This window comes from Arvicola amphibius, chromosome 1, assembly GCF_903992535.2.
Source record: "Arvicola amphibius chromosome 1, mArvAmp1.2, whole genome shotgun sequence".
Taxonomy (NCBI): Eukaryota; Metazoa; Chordata; class Mammalia; order Rodentia; family Cricetidae; genus Arvicola; species Arvicola amphibius.
Genome location: NC_052047.1, coordinates 41,148,425 through 41,163,276, shown reverse-complemented (window position 1 = coordinate 41,163,276; position 14,852 = coordinate 41,148,425).

Genomic DNA, 14,852 nt, shown 5'->3' with positions numbered 1-14,852 from the left:
ACTGGTGTTATTGCTATGGATAAACATATATTGTCTCTTTATTAAGTCTTTTAAATTTGTTGTTGAGAGGAATTTGGTAATGTTGGGAAAGATGGGAGACAGAGGCTCTGTAATCTTGTAACTCTAGTTTAATAGACAATTCTATTGGAAGGTAAGAAAACCAGAATATGTTTGCCTATCTTAGGCTTCCCTTTGCTATTGTTTTCCTGCTCCTGAGCTTCTGGATTTCTGTGTGACAAGCAGATTTGATCTATCTAATCCTTCTTACCCTGATGAATGGAAACCTATGAAGCCCCAAACATGATAGCTTCCATCCCTGAATGTGTGCTAGCAGCTGTTAAAACGTGCTTTAGATGTGATTGCTAGATTATCATATGGAATAATCCTGGTCTGGTTAATTCAGATCAAGACAGTTTCTCAATTTTTTGTATTGATATTTACTAGACCCATTTATTTATAGTTTATTTAAATAAAAATTCAATACAAAAACAATTATAGTTTCTTTGCCTTTCGAAGCATTCTAAACTCATATCTAAAAATGTGTGTTGTGTGTGTGTGTGTGTGTCTGTGTTTGCCTGATGTTGTATATGCCTATAGGTGTGTGCCTGTGGGTATGGGTATAACTTTTTTGAATTTAAAAGTTATTTATTTGTTTTCTATTTTTTTTTCATTTTTTTTATATTTAAAATTTTCCATCTCCTCCCCTCCTCCTTCCCCTTCCCTCCCCTCCCCTCCACCCATACCCCACCTCCCTCCCTCTCCAGGCTAAGGAGCCATCAGGGTTCCCTACTCTATGTTAAGACCAAGGTCCTCCCAACTCCCCCCAGGTCCAGGAAGGTGATCAACCAAGCTGAGAAGGCTCCCACAGAGCCCGTCCATGCAGAAGAATCAAAGCCCAGCGCCATTGTCCTTGGCTTCTCAGTCAGCCTCCACCGTCGGCCACATTCAGAGTCCGGTTTGGTCGCATGATCCATCAGTCCCATTCCAACTGGACTTGGTGATCTCCCGTTAGTTCTGTCCCACCGTCTCCATGGGTGAACGCACCCCTCACGGTCCTGACTTTCTTTCTCATGTTCTCCCTCCTTCTGCTCCTCATCAGGACCTTGTTTTCTAAAATACTGAGGGACACTATGCCAATTTAATAGTGTTATAATGTTTTTAGACCCACTGTACTACTTATCATTTTTATTATTCATCATTTTTTAAACTGTTTTACATAACAACCACAGTTTCCCTTCCCTTCTCTCCTCTCATTACCTCCACTCACCAAGGCCAATTCATATCCCTGCATCAAGGCTGAACAAGGCATCCCACCACAGGGAATAGGTTCCAAAGAGCCAGATCATGCATCAGGGACAGGACCTGGTCCCACTGCTTAGGGGTCCCTCAAAGTCCAAACTACAAAAAAGTCACCCAGATGCAGAGTGCTTAGTCCAGTCCCTAGTTGTCTGCCCAGAGTCTGGCCTTCTCCTCAAATCAGATTGGTGACTACCATAATTGTCACCATGGAGCCTTCATGCAGTACCTGGTGGAAGTAGATTAAGAGTTCCACAGCCAAACTCTGGGCAGAGGTATGGAATCCAGTTGTAGACTAGGTGGAAGGATTTTATGAGCAGGGCGTGGAGTGAAGATCATGACAGGGAAACCCACAGGGACAGATTACCTGATAAGTAATGATAAGTACTTAAGGTTACTTATTTTTAAGCTGTGTTTTTTATAAATTTTATGTCTCTGTTATATCTTTGAAAATCTAACAGTTTTAAAACATATCTTCACCAATTTCTGTGCTGCCCATTTGCTTTTTATAGAGACATTTTGAATGAAAAGATATGTTTTAAGTAGTTATAACTGGTGAATGAGGTTAGAAATTTATAAGAGCTTTTGGATGATTACTACTATGAAATTTGCTTCATAGGGAGGGTAAACTGGATTAGACTGGGCAGAACTTGCACAATTTCTACTGTTAATTGATATCCATCAATCTGTAGTCAAAATTGCTGTATAATTTTTCAGTACTTTATTATTACAGATTTTTGATGATAATCTGCAAGCCTACAGCAGATATAAAATTTCCACAGTAGTCCTATTTGCTAGATACTTCTGAAGCACATGCTGTTCTTCGGTGATAGGTAACAAATTCCTATTGATGTGCCAACTTATCATTCTTTATTACTTGAATTTTAATTTTTCAAACACACTTGATATCTTTGAGTTTTAACCCATACACAATGGAAAGTCACACATGTACTCACACTTCTCCACAAACACATCTATTTTATCGCTACTCATATCAATAACAACACTTCATTTTAATAAAGAAATGGTATTTTCATAATATACGTGAGATTAATTTAATATCACAGTTTTAACTATCTTTATATTCCCATAGGCTTTATTTACTTACAGAAACTTTTCAAACATTCCCTTCTCTTTGCATGTAGATTGTATTCTTTTACACTTAAGGAATTTTATGAATCTAGAATCTGCTATGTGCAGTTAAATTTGACTTTCTTTCAAATCAGCAGTTGTATCTGTACAGTTCTTTTACTTTTAAATTAGCCAGTATGACTATAGTTTAAAACATTAATCCTCTTTTACATATTCACAATTGAATATATAATAACTTTTATCATAGTGAATTCATAAGCCAAAGTAAACTCTTTTTTTCTATAGATTGCATTGAGCATAATGTTTTATCACATCAGAAAAGTAATCACTTATGATATTTGGATATGTGATTGATATACTTTTAGAAGTTTAGCATTTCTGATAATAAAGTCCATACAAAGAGTGCATAATAGGTATCACAACTATTTTGTCAAAATTTTCATAAAATAGCAATATATAATGCACAAGTTGTGGTGAAAAAGTATGCCTTCATTTATTTGAAAGAAATAGTATTTTTTTATTTTACTATCAAAATTAGACTAAAATAAAAAATATATGTGGTAATATTATCCCAAGCCTAATAATCTTATAGATTAAAATGAAATGATAGAGTGATATTACTTTGTATAAATAGGATGTTTCACCCCCAGAAGAAATAAACTATATATTGACTTTGAGAATATTGAATAACATCAATATTTAAAATGTACATGTAATATTATTATAAAAAAAGAATACATAATAACTTTTGGAAGATAAACAATAGCAATTAGTCTATTATTTGTTTGAAAACATGTTTTCACTAATGAGAGTGTAAAGAATACTATGCATAAATGGAATAATTACATTCAAAATTATATTATTTCATAAACATATAATCATAATGAGAACATGAAATTTATCAATAATTTTATATTACTGAAACTGTGTATTCATGTGTGTGTGTGTGTGTGTATGAGTGTGTTTCTATTTGTTTGCTTTTTACCATGCGAATCATAAAAGAATGTCAGTCAGGTTCTCCTTTATACCATGAAGAAGGTGTTGAATAACTTTCTTTAGGTTTGATTTAACATATTTTAAAGTCACTAAATGAAACAATTTACTTATCTAATTACAAACCAGTAAACATATCTTCAAAAATGGCAGATATGTATTTAATTAATAATTGGGTATATATACATTTTTGAAAAAGCTTGTATAATTATTTCAAAAATTGTTCAAGTGAGATATAACCTTGTTAATCAATATTTCTTTATCAACTTTCATGGTGTGTTATTTTAGATATTTCAAATTATAACTAAATATTTCAATTACTTTACTCTTAATAAAATTCTATTTGAAATATGAAACATTCAACTCTACCTTATTTCTTATTTAAATATTATTGGTTTGTACATTATAAAAAATAAAATGACATTTGCTTGGATAAAGCTATGTCATTACTGAGCTCATCCTTGATGAAGACAATAAAGAAAAGAAAACAATCTTGAGTAGTTAATTAATCAATAGTCAATTGCATCTCCATAAATAGTCTATTCTGACTTTAGTTCATTGGGGTAGCAGCAACAGTAATGAAATTATAACAGAAATATATCCTAAAAAACATCAAAATCATCAGTAGAGCAAGCTTCCCGCAAAACAAAATATAATATTTGCTTCAAAAAGTATTGCAATCTTTCCCTGAATTACTTGTTTTGATAAGAAATAGTTATATAGAAATCAAGTTTCTTCATGACTTATTAAAATTTATTCTAATGTTGGCACATATTTATTCCCAGTACTTGGGAGGCAGAGGCAGGGGGATCTCTGTGAGTTTGAGACCAGCCTGGTCTACAGAGCAAGTTCTAGGACAGGCTCCAAAGCTACACAGAGAATCCTGTCTCAGAAAAAAACAAAAAACAAAAAACAAAGCTTTGTTGTGGAGTGGTAATGGTGCATGCCTTTAATCTCAGCACTTGAGAGACAGAGGAAGGTGCACCTTTGTGAGTTTGAGGCTAGCCTGGTCTACAGACTGAGTTCCAGGTCAGCTTCCAAAGTTAGAGAGAAATCCTGTCTTAAAAAAACAAAAACAACAAACAAACAAATAAAATATCTATTTTTTGCTTGTTTGAGACTTTTAGGAGTAAAACAATAGATGAAAATTATCAATAGAGCATTTTTGACATTCAATGGAATTTTCATAAGTAGCAGGAATGATGTATAATATAATATATGGCAATGAACAAATATCACATCTCAATAATTATGACTGGATATCTGAGACTCTTTTCTCGTGGTTAATAAAGATTTTATTAACAGTGTTTTTTGTACCTAAACAATAATAAATTATTAGAAATGCCCTACAGGTTATATTCTGGTTTGTAGTTGAAGTACAATGTCCTATGTGAACATATAAAAAATAAAATGCTGTGTAAACTCTCTCACCTGATAAGTATGTTTCAAATAGTCAAAATTTCTATGTGTTTCATAAACAGGTTTATTTTGTAACCAAATGGATTTTATAAATTTATTTCCAAATAACTAATAAATTAGTGAATTGAATTATTTTCTAGGTAGATGGATTTGTTTTCCATATTATACAGTTTACATCAAATCATTTTTGTCAAAATTTTAGGAAGGAGCTATTCTGCATACCATAAATTTTCATAATTTAAATGCATTATATGATTAAAAATATATATATGTGGTCTTTATATTTGTATCATGATATTATGAATCAGTGAAATAAATTATTATTGTTAGTTAGTAAACATGTAACTGAACTTATTTTTGACATCTTTATTGTTATCCTGAAAAAATTTATAAAATATTAGAATTATTTGAAGAGTTAATTTGTTCAATGTCACTGTATTCAAATTCAAAACTCAATGTAGAAAACTACTTCACTCTTATACCTATATCCAAAGATTCAAGGCTACATTTTTTGGAGTTCCTTTTGTTACGTGCATGCTAATTAATATAGCTCATGGAAAATAGATAATGGAAAGTTTAATTATGTGGTTAAAGATCAATACTAGATGAGATCTTTCTTTAGAAGCTTGATTTTATATAAATGATCACAATTATAATTACTAGCATTATATAGCCCCTTTGGGAAGAGAATGAGTCTCACTAGGTGATCTTTGTCATAATTCATTATTATTATATTATTATTGTACATAGGACAATGCATTTATCATTGCGGCTTGTTCCTTGAAATGATAGGGCATTCCTGGAGAGCCAAAAATCACATCTTATTAATCTTTCTTTATTTCCTGCTAAGGGTTAGGGCAGTGTCTAAGAGCTAACATTCAATAAAGAATTCAATAACTTTTCTTTCAAATGAGATAAAATGCAAAGTGTGAATAATTGTGGTTCTTCCTTCTTAGAATGGATGACTTTACCTGAGAGACAACAAGAATGGTGTTGGCTCAGACAAATTAGAATTCCATGTGTGTGTTTTTTATCCTGTCCTTTTCAGAATGTGAGTTTAAGGTTATACTATTTTTTTAAATCCTAATTTATTCAAATTGCTGTATATCGCAACTGTCTGGGATGTTTAAATTAGAGCTGTTAGTTCTGTCAGTTCAGAAATCTGGACAATCTGAGATTTCTTTTGCATTTTTTTTTGCATCTAAGTAACTTGTTCTTACAGACAAATGGTATTAGCTCTTACACTTTCAGATAAAATAATTTTATATGGATTAGTAATTATAATTGTTTGCCATTGATTAATAAAAGTTAACTTTTAAATGGTAATTTTTAAGTGAACACTCCTTGCTCTTTCACATTTTTGTTTACTATCGCAGAAAAGTCAGGATTTTCAGAAAACTCCATACTAAAAATTTAGACATTATTGCATTAAGGTAGTCTAGAGGAGAATCAGTCATAGCGCCAGGGAAGTGCATTGCTTTTCATTATTAAGTGGCAAAATCCATCCATATATGTGTATGTTTGTGTGTATTTAGATTGAGTATTCAAATAAATCTAGAAATTGTTAAGAAATACAGTTTTCTCGATTGTATTAACCATATTAGTACATAAAACTGAAAATCTATGATACACATTCTTTTGGTTTTTTTTTCCGTTAAATGTTCTGTGTCTTACTGTGTATATGCTGACCTGTGTTCTGATCACTAGTCATACTGACACTCACATTTTCCATCTTATTCCTGGGACTTTACTTGCCAACATGGTACTGTCCAGGTGGAATTTACCACTAAAGTTAATTGTATAGTGAGAATTATATCTTATCTTAAGGTTGTAGTGGCATTTTTATTTTGTTAATATTTTATAAGCTATATATTTTTTAAAAAATATATGTTTATCCTTTGGCTTTGCAAATTCAAAAAATTATGATTTTTAAATTTAATTTACTAGTTTAGATTTATTTTAAGACAATCTTCTCTCAATTTACATACCAGTCCAAGTTCACTCTCCCTCTCCTCTTCCCACTACCCCCCCCCTTAAACTCACCCCAACCCACATCCACTCCTCAGAAAGGGTCAGGCTTCCCTTGGGAAATCAACAAAGTCTAACACATCACTTTGAGGCAAAACCAAGGCCCTCCCCACTATATCTAGACTAAGTAAGGTGTCCCTTCAAAGAAAATGTTCTCCACAAAGCCAGTTCAAGCAATAGGAATAAATCCTGGCGCCATTGCCAGTGACTCCACACTATGTACCAGCATACAACTGCCACCCACATTCAGAGGACCTGTCAGTCTGGAGTCAGTCAGCTCCCACTAACTCAGGTCAGCTGTTTCTGTGGGTATTGCCATGATGGTCTTGATCTCTTTTGTTCATATTATTGCTCTTCTCTGTCCTCAACTGGACTCTAGGAGCTTGACCCAGTGCTAGCTGTGGAGCTCTGTATCTGCTTCCATCAGTTTCTGATAAAGTTTCTATGATTACAATTAGGGTAATTGTCAACCAGATTACAGAGGAAGGCCAATTTAGGTTCCACTTCACTATTGCTTATGGTCTTAGCTGGGGTTGTCCTGTGGATGTGGAAATTCCTCGCAATTTCCCTACTGCCAGGTTTCCTACTTGGCCCATTGTGGCTCCCTCAATCAAGATATCTCTTTTGTTGCTCTCCCATTTTAATTTAAAATGTATTTTTGAGAATTTTATGTATGACAGCACTATATACAAACAATGTCTATTGTTTCTCCTCCTTCCTTCATGAAGGCTACCCTATTAAATGTAAGAGTTCTTGTATAATTATTGTTCTGATACACACACATGCATACACACCTGAAATACTACAATGTACTAGCACATCTTGTGTTATCTGTGTGTGAAGGGTTTAGTTATGTACATTTACACTTTGACAACTATCATGGAGTTTGTTACTGAAAAAAAAAATAATTTTCTTCCCTTAAGCAACCTTTGATTGTCTTAACTATTTGTCTATGGGTAGGGCTTTGTGAACTCTTTCCCTTCTGTGCTGGCGTATTAGCTGTTGTGGTCTTGATAACTTCTTTAAACAGACATATTGTTGAGAAATGATGGGTACAGTTTACATATCTTGCCCAGATTAAGTATCTCACAGCTCTTATTCTGATCCTTATACTTTTTCCTACTCCATCTTCTGGGATGTGTTGTAAGAAGGGCTGCTTGTTAGTACTAGGCCGTTTACCCAAGAGATAATCACTGTACTAATTAAATCACAGCTTGGCCTATATCTCTAGCTTCTTTTTCGCTAACCCTTGTATATTAATTTAACTCATTTCTCTTAATCTGTGTATAACCACATGGTTGTGGCTTACCGGTTAAAGTTCCGGTGTCTGTGTCTGGCGGGGCTACATGGCTCTCTAAACTCTAAACTCTAAACTCTGCCTTCCTTCTCCCAGCATTCAATTAAGTTTTCCCTGACTTCCTCTGTTCTATCATATCAGGTTTAAGACAGTTCCTTTATTAACCGATGGTATCCACAGCACACAGAGGGGAATCTCACATCGTGGATGTTCCTTATCTCATACATTTTACGGATTATATTTTGTTATAGATGACCTCCTCCTTTTTTTCTGTTTCAGCATAACTTATTTATTATGGTTTTATGTTGCTCATAGCAGAAAGACAGCTCCATCAGTAAAGTGTTTATATCTACAAGTATAAAGTCCTGACATTGATAATAATTCATATAAGAAGAAACAGGCATGGGGGTGTACAGTTTGTAGTCAAAATTATGATAGAGACAGGCTTGTTTTGGGGCCTCCTTTTTCAGCTAATCTATCATGCTTAATGTGAACCAGGTCAGTCGAAAAATGCTATCTTGTAATAAATGGGGACAGGGTAGCACATGAGGACTGATCTAGAGTTGTTCTTTAGCATCCATGTGACTTTAACATACATTTATATATGCTATATGTGTAACATAATATTAGTTTTAAAAAAATAAATCCAGGAGTCAGATATAGGGGTTAACATTGAAAGATCAGAGAAGCAGAGCAGCCAGTCTTTGGATCTTACCTCTATTGAGTTCTCAGACCAAAGAGATGATCCTGTCCCTACTGATCCTCAGATGAGTGCTGCCTCTACAAAACTTCAGACTGAATTCAGTCTCTATAAAACATCAGCATGAATCTTGAGCTCCCATCTCCTCCTGTCTTATATTCCTTTCAATGTCCAGCTATATCACTTACCATCTTCACTTCCCTAGTGCTGAGATTAAAGGTGTAAGCCACAAATGCTAGGCTCCGTTTCTCTTTTAGACTGATTCAATTTTGTGTATCTTATGGTCTTGAAATCACAGAGATCCACCTCTCTGTTCATAGTGTTGGGATTAAGGCATGTCTCACCATTGCCTGGCTTCTATGACTAACTAGTGGCTACCTATGCATTCTGGTTTTTAAGCCAGCTTTATTTGTTAGATCAAAAACAAAATATCACTACACATATGAACATGTATATAAGCAAACATTCAGAAAATCTTACAAATATAGGGCCCAGCCATGAAAATCTCAATAGAAGTCTCAGTAGTTTACCTGGTTCTGTGAAAGACCACAAACAGACTACTCAGGATTCACCCAGGAATAGATCACCCTAATTTTCCAACTATTAGGGTCACCTGCAAGCACACACCCATTGCTTTTTACCAGAACACCTCTAGACAAATGTCAGCCAATCAGGATTGAACCCATCACCTCACACCCTAGTAATGTAACTTTTCTGGTTTTTGTTTTTAAATAGTGACCTCTAGAAGGGTTGGGTACCTCTTCTCACTTCTGCACTGATGAGGTTACTGCTGCCTTGTAATGAACACACAGTAAACCTTGCTTTTGCATCTTGTGAGTCGGTCTCCCTGGTGGTCTTTTGGGATTTTCATGGACTGGACATAACAATAAACAATATCATCCATAAACACATATATAAAAAGCCTCTATTGTTCATTTATATACCTATGAATAGGTCAATAATAAGCCAATCAAGATTTATTACTAACATTGTGAGGAAGTAATAACATTGTAATCTAATTTTCCATATAAAAATTTCTGTTTCATACTACCTTTACAAACTAGCACCTAAAAGACTCTATTTTCTAAGTACATTCCCCATTATGTCTGTACCATAAAGATCCTTATGAAGTGTTGGTTCTCAAATGGTATGTTTGTTAAAGTTGAACTGAGTAGTGTGCTATTTCTCCTCTTGCATGTAAACTGTTTTCCAATAGAGGATATTGTCAAGTGTCCCAGATCCTTCTGATGGATTTTTACTTCTTTTTTTTTTTACATAGATTAAGAAGTTATTAGCTTCCAAGGGAATAAAATGTAAGTTTTTTTCCTTTTGACACTCTTTATGCTATTCAGGGAAGTCATGATTGTGCTTTAGTAATCTGTTATTCACATATGGTTTTGAATTTTTTTATGGCTTTGAATTTTTTATGAGTCCAAATTCACTTTGATTCAATTGCTCTCGAGGGTTAATCACCCACAATTTTAAGATATCTGCAGAAATATTTTATAACTTTGTGATACGAGCACCAGTTTTAAAAGTATCTATTTCTTATACTTAAAGTATATTCGTAGCTAATATACTTTACCTAAGGAAAATACAGTGTGAAATTACTCTCTGCTAGTATTTGTGGTAGTGACAGATTTTATGGATAAGTATTTATTAGACACCTAAGCTTACTTGGACTTGGCTGAGCACAATAGTTTAGGTCATTGTGGACAGGAAATAAAACATAAAATGAAAGCTTATATGACACAATAAATCCACATAAAAGTGTGTAGAGTGTTTGGCACACTCTGGGAATGGGACAAAAAGGCAATAAAAATATTTGGAAAATAGAAGGAAATACCTTGGCAATATTTCAAGAGATAACTACCTTACAGGATGAGTAAACTTTCCGGAATAGAATACAATTTTACTTACCTCTTCTTTATTATAACATAGTGTGAGAGAGGACTAGTTAGAGAATAAGAGACAGAGAAAATTTGGAAGAATGTGGAAGGCAGTGTTGAAAAGTCTAAGTTTCTTATGTTGGAAAACAAGACATATTAGACTGTCTCATTAAATAGAAAATATGGGAGCATAGACTTTTATATAGGACATTTTAAGCTTAGGAATCAATATGCTTAAAATAAGTATAACATTTAAGATAATATAACAGACATACAGCTGTTTTACAAACATACTACATTTATGTTGTATTAGTCAGTGCTCTCTATAATAAAGAGGCAAAGAACAGAAACTCCCTTCTTCTATATTCTAATATAGCCTTCCAGAAGGAGGTGTAGCCCAGATTAAAATCAGTTCTTTCCACTTTAATAGATCTGATTTAAAAGCAGTATGATGTCAAAGGTCTAGATTAAAGGTGTGTCTTCTCACCTCAAAAATTCAAGAATAGCCAACTTGATAACCAAAACTATCACTCATTGGAATACATTATTTCTTCTCAAAGATTAATTCTAAAATATTAAATAACTTTAAAAGTATTCTGTACAACAGAAAAAGACGTATTTGGTACACAAATGGCAAAACTCCCATATAGATCCCAGTTTATGATGTTATGCTAAAATTATGATAAAAAGCATCTGACATAATAATAGTTAACATGTACTGAATACTGTCCATGATCTATTCTCTCCAAAAAGCACTTTCCATAATTGTTGCATTTTCATTTTGAGATGCCCTCCAGAGTCCTAGAACAAAGAAAAGACATTAGCTTACCCAATGTCAGTGAACGCATATGTATTGAGCTCTGTATCTCCAGTGTCAATCCTATATATAGCAACCCAATCATCTATGCACACACTTAGTGTCATAACTATCATATATCCAATGAAAATGTATGCTACTATATTAGGGCCAAATTGGGGCTTATGTATATAAGGCTAAGCCTCACTGTGTTTTAAGTTCACACTCTGAATATTAATCTGGTGAGCCAGTGCAGGCACACATAAAACAAATTTTTGAGAGGTGGAGAAGCCTCTGTATTTTTTTTTTTTTTTTGTCTGCAGCTCTCATTGCCAACTTATCTGTTTGCATTCTTGCTTTTCACCCAACGGCACTCTTTTTAAAGATGTTAGAAGGTGGAAAAATGCTGAAGAGTTGTTATACTGGAGACAGACTTGGAGATTTAATAATCTGATGTCACTTTCTGTTATCTCTACTTCTGGACAGTCAGTGCAATGTGATAGGTTAGGCTAATGCTCCTTCTAGAAGCCAGTTCCAAATTCCTCTGAACTACACTTTTAACACTTAAATCAACTACCGGAATCAGGATTAACTGAAACATTTAAAAATTGAGACAGTATTGATTCTACTGAGATAATTTGTTTCAAAACCAAAGAGGAAAACACATACAAAAAAATTAATGAAAGAAGCAAAATTATGTATATTTTACAAATAAAATTAAAGCTGAGAAATAGAAGTTAAATAACTTGTTAAAGGTCATTAACTACTTACAAAGAAAATATGAAATTCAACTCTCATTCATACTCACTTGGAAATATCCTATTATAATCTATGAGATATTTGTTACTTTTTTCAGAAAAAGAAATATTTTCTATGTCTACAAACCACACTTGTTTATATTCAAGGGTTAAGTCAAGAATAATCATAGAATTGTTCTATTTCCTAAAACCAAAGTAAATTTTTACTTTTTCATTTTTCAATAAAAGTGCTTCTATTGTTTCATTTATTTACTCACTATCATTCATTTTCTTGAAACAAAGTTTTACTTGTAGAAAGAATAACTTAGGTCAATTTATATGCAGATGCTGTTCATCTTCTGTAATTGAACATCAGTTGACTCAAGATGAAATATTTGTAACTGGTTATCAGTATGCATAAATATCATACCTTCTTTCCTGTATTTTAAGTAAGGAAAAGATCTAATCTATGGTTTTAAAATACATTTTGCATAAGAAATAGAGCCATCCAAATCTGTTGACCCAGTGTTCTTGTATAGTAGGATATCCTCATGGATGTAGATTGATTTGTAGTTGTCACAGATTTATTTTATACTTATAAAAATATAAGCCTTAAGTAATACTACTTGAACACATTCAATTCCTATATTTATTCATTTCATAATCTGTTCCTATTTTATAATTTAACATAAAAGATATTAATGCTTATATAAATATCATAAATTAATTTTCAGATTAAAGTTAAATCATTTGGTTTTTCAAGACAGAGGTTTTTTTTCTCATGGTTTATTTTTTTTTATATTTAAAAATTTCCATCTCCTTCCCTCCTCCCCCCGCCTCCCTCCGCTCCTCCTCCCCCTTCCCTCCCCTCCTTCTCCCCCTTACCTCCCCTTCCCTCCACCCATACCTCCCCTCCCTCCCTCTCAAGGCCAAGGAGCTTTATGTAATAGCCCTGGCTTTCCTGGAACTCACTACATAAACCAGACTTGCCTGGAACTGAAAGAGATTCACCAGCTTCTCACTCCCTAGTACTAGGATTAAAGGCATGAGCCACTACCTACATGAAAGGTCATTTGTTTTGGGACAATACATAATATAATCTTTAAAGTAAGATCAAGTGTATGTTTTCTATTATCTATTACTTGAATATATTATGTATAACTTTAAATGCTCCAGATTGATTAAAACTGCCTGAATATGTGAATCCATATAATGTGTTTAGTAATGTGTGTATATATATGTGTGTGTGTGTGTGTGTGTGTGTGTGTGTGTGTATTATAAATATGTAAGTACAATTTTAGCGACTATCCAGGAAGGGTCTATAAAATATACAGTAATCATCATATCCATAGATATTTTCTTCATTTTCATTTTTTAATGTAGAAAATGACCATGTTAGTTTTATATGTGTTTCTAATTAATAAATACTAGTGATTATAATATCAGATGAAAAGAGTAAGTGTTTTTCCCTAAATATCTTTTGCTAATACATGAACCAGTATTGTAAGGATGCACATTTATATGGCAAAGGAAGGAAGAAAATGTGTGCTTTATAAAAACTGATGAACTTCATTACATTGCCTTGCATTATTACATTGATTGTCTTTATTACATTGGAACTAAGATTTAGAAAGAATTTAAAAATAAAACAAATCCAAATTTCTTAAAAGTCCATCCACTATACATAGTCCTTGTGAATTTTTTCACTGAATTTAGCTCTACCATTACATTCTTATTAAAGAAGATCATAAAAAGTGTGTCCTGCCTCCGTGTTTGCATCCTAAGAGAAATTTATATAAGAAAAATATTTAAGAGTCTATGGTCAAATTGACTCATGGTGCAAAGGGAAGAAGTGAAAGTTGATTTATTGGGATAAGTGCTAAGGACCATAATAATAGATAAAGGATGTCATTAAACAGAAAATACAATTGGACATTTTGATAATGGTGATTATACATTTATTCATCATAAATTGTAAACCACTACAATTACTAAATATTTTTATATAATTTGTGGTATAAAAACTCAAATACTGTCATAGCAATCATAAATTGCTTCCATTAAAAAAGATAATACTTTTGATTGAGATTCAGTATGAAAACAAATAATTTTTATCTTTAGTCAAACTTTTAGGAAACAAAAAGTAAGAACCACAGAAGAAGAGGTCATTAACTATCTTTGTGAAAATGTTACTTGAATATACTTGAATCATCATGCAATTTATAAACATAAAAATGCTATCATCTACTCTATACTTGATCCTAGCCAAAAGGTTAAGAAACCAAACTCCATATACTAAAGTTATAAAGAAGAAAATAGTGAGTTCTCACAATGGAGACAATATAAAGATTTTAGGAAAGGTCAGTCTAGGAATGAGATGTAATTGGAAAAGATATTAAAATCTATAAAATCAGTATAGATGAAGGCAGATAGATGCATTTTCTTTCTCTCTCTCTCTCTCTCTCTCTCTCTCTCTCTCTCTCTCTCTCTCTCTTTCTTTTTCTTTTTCTTTCTTTTTTTGAGATAGGGTTTTTCTCTAGCTTTGGAGCCTGTTCTGGAACTAGGTCTTGTAAACCAGGTTGGCCTTGACAGAGTTTTGTCTGCC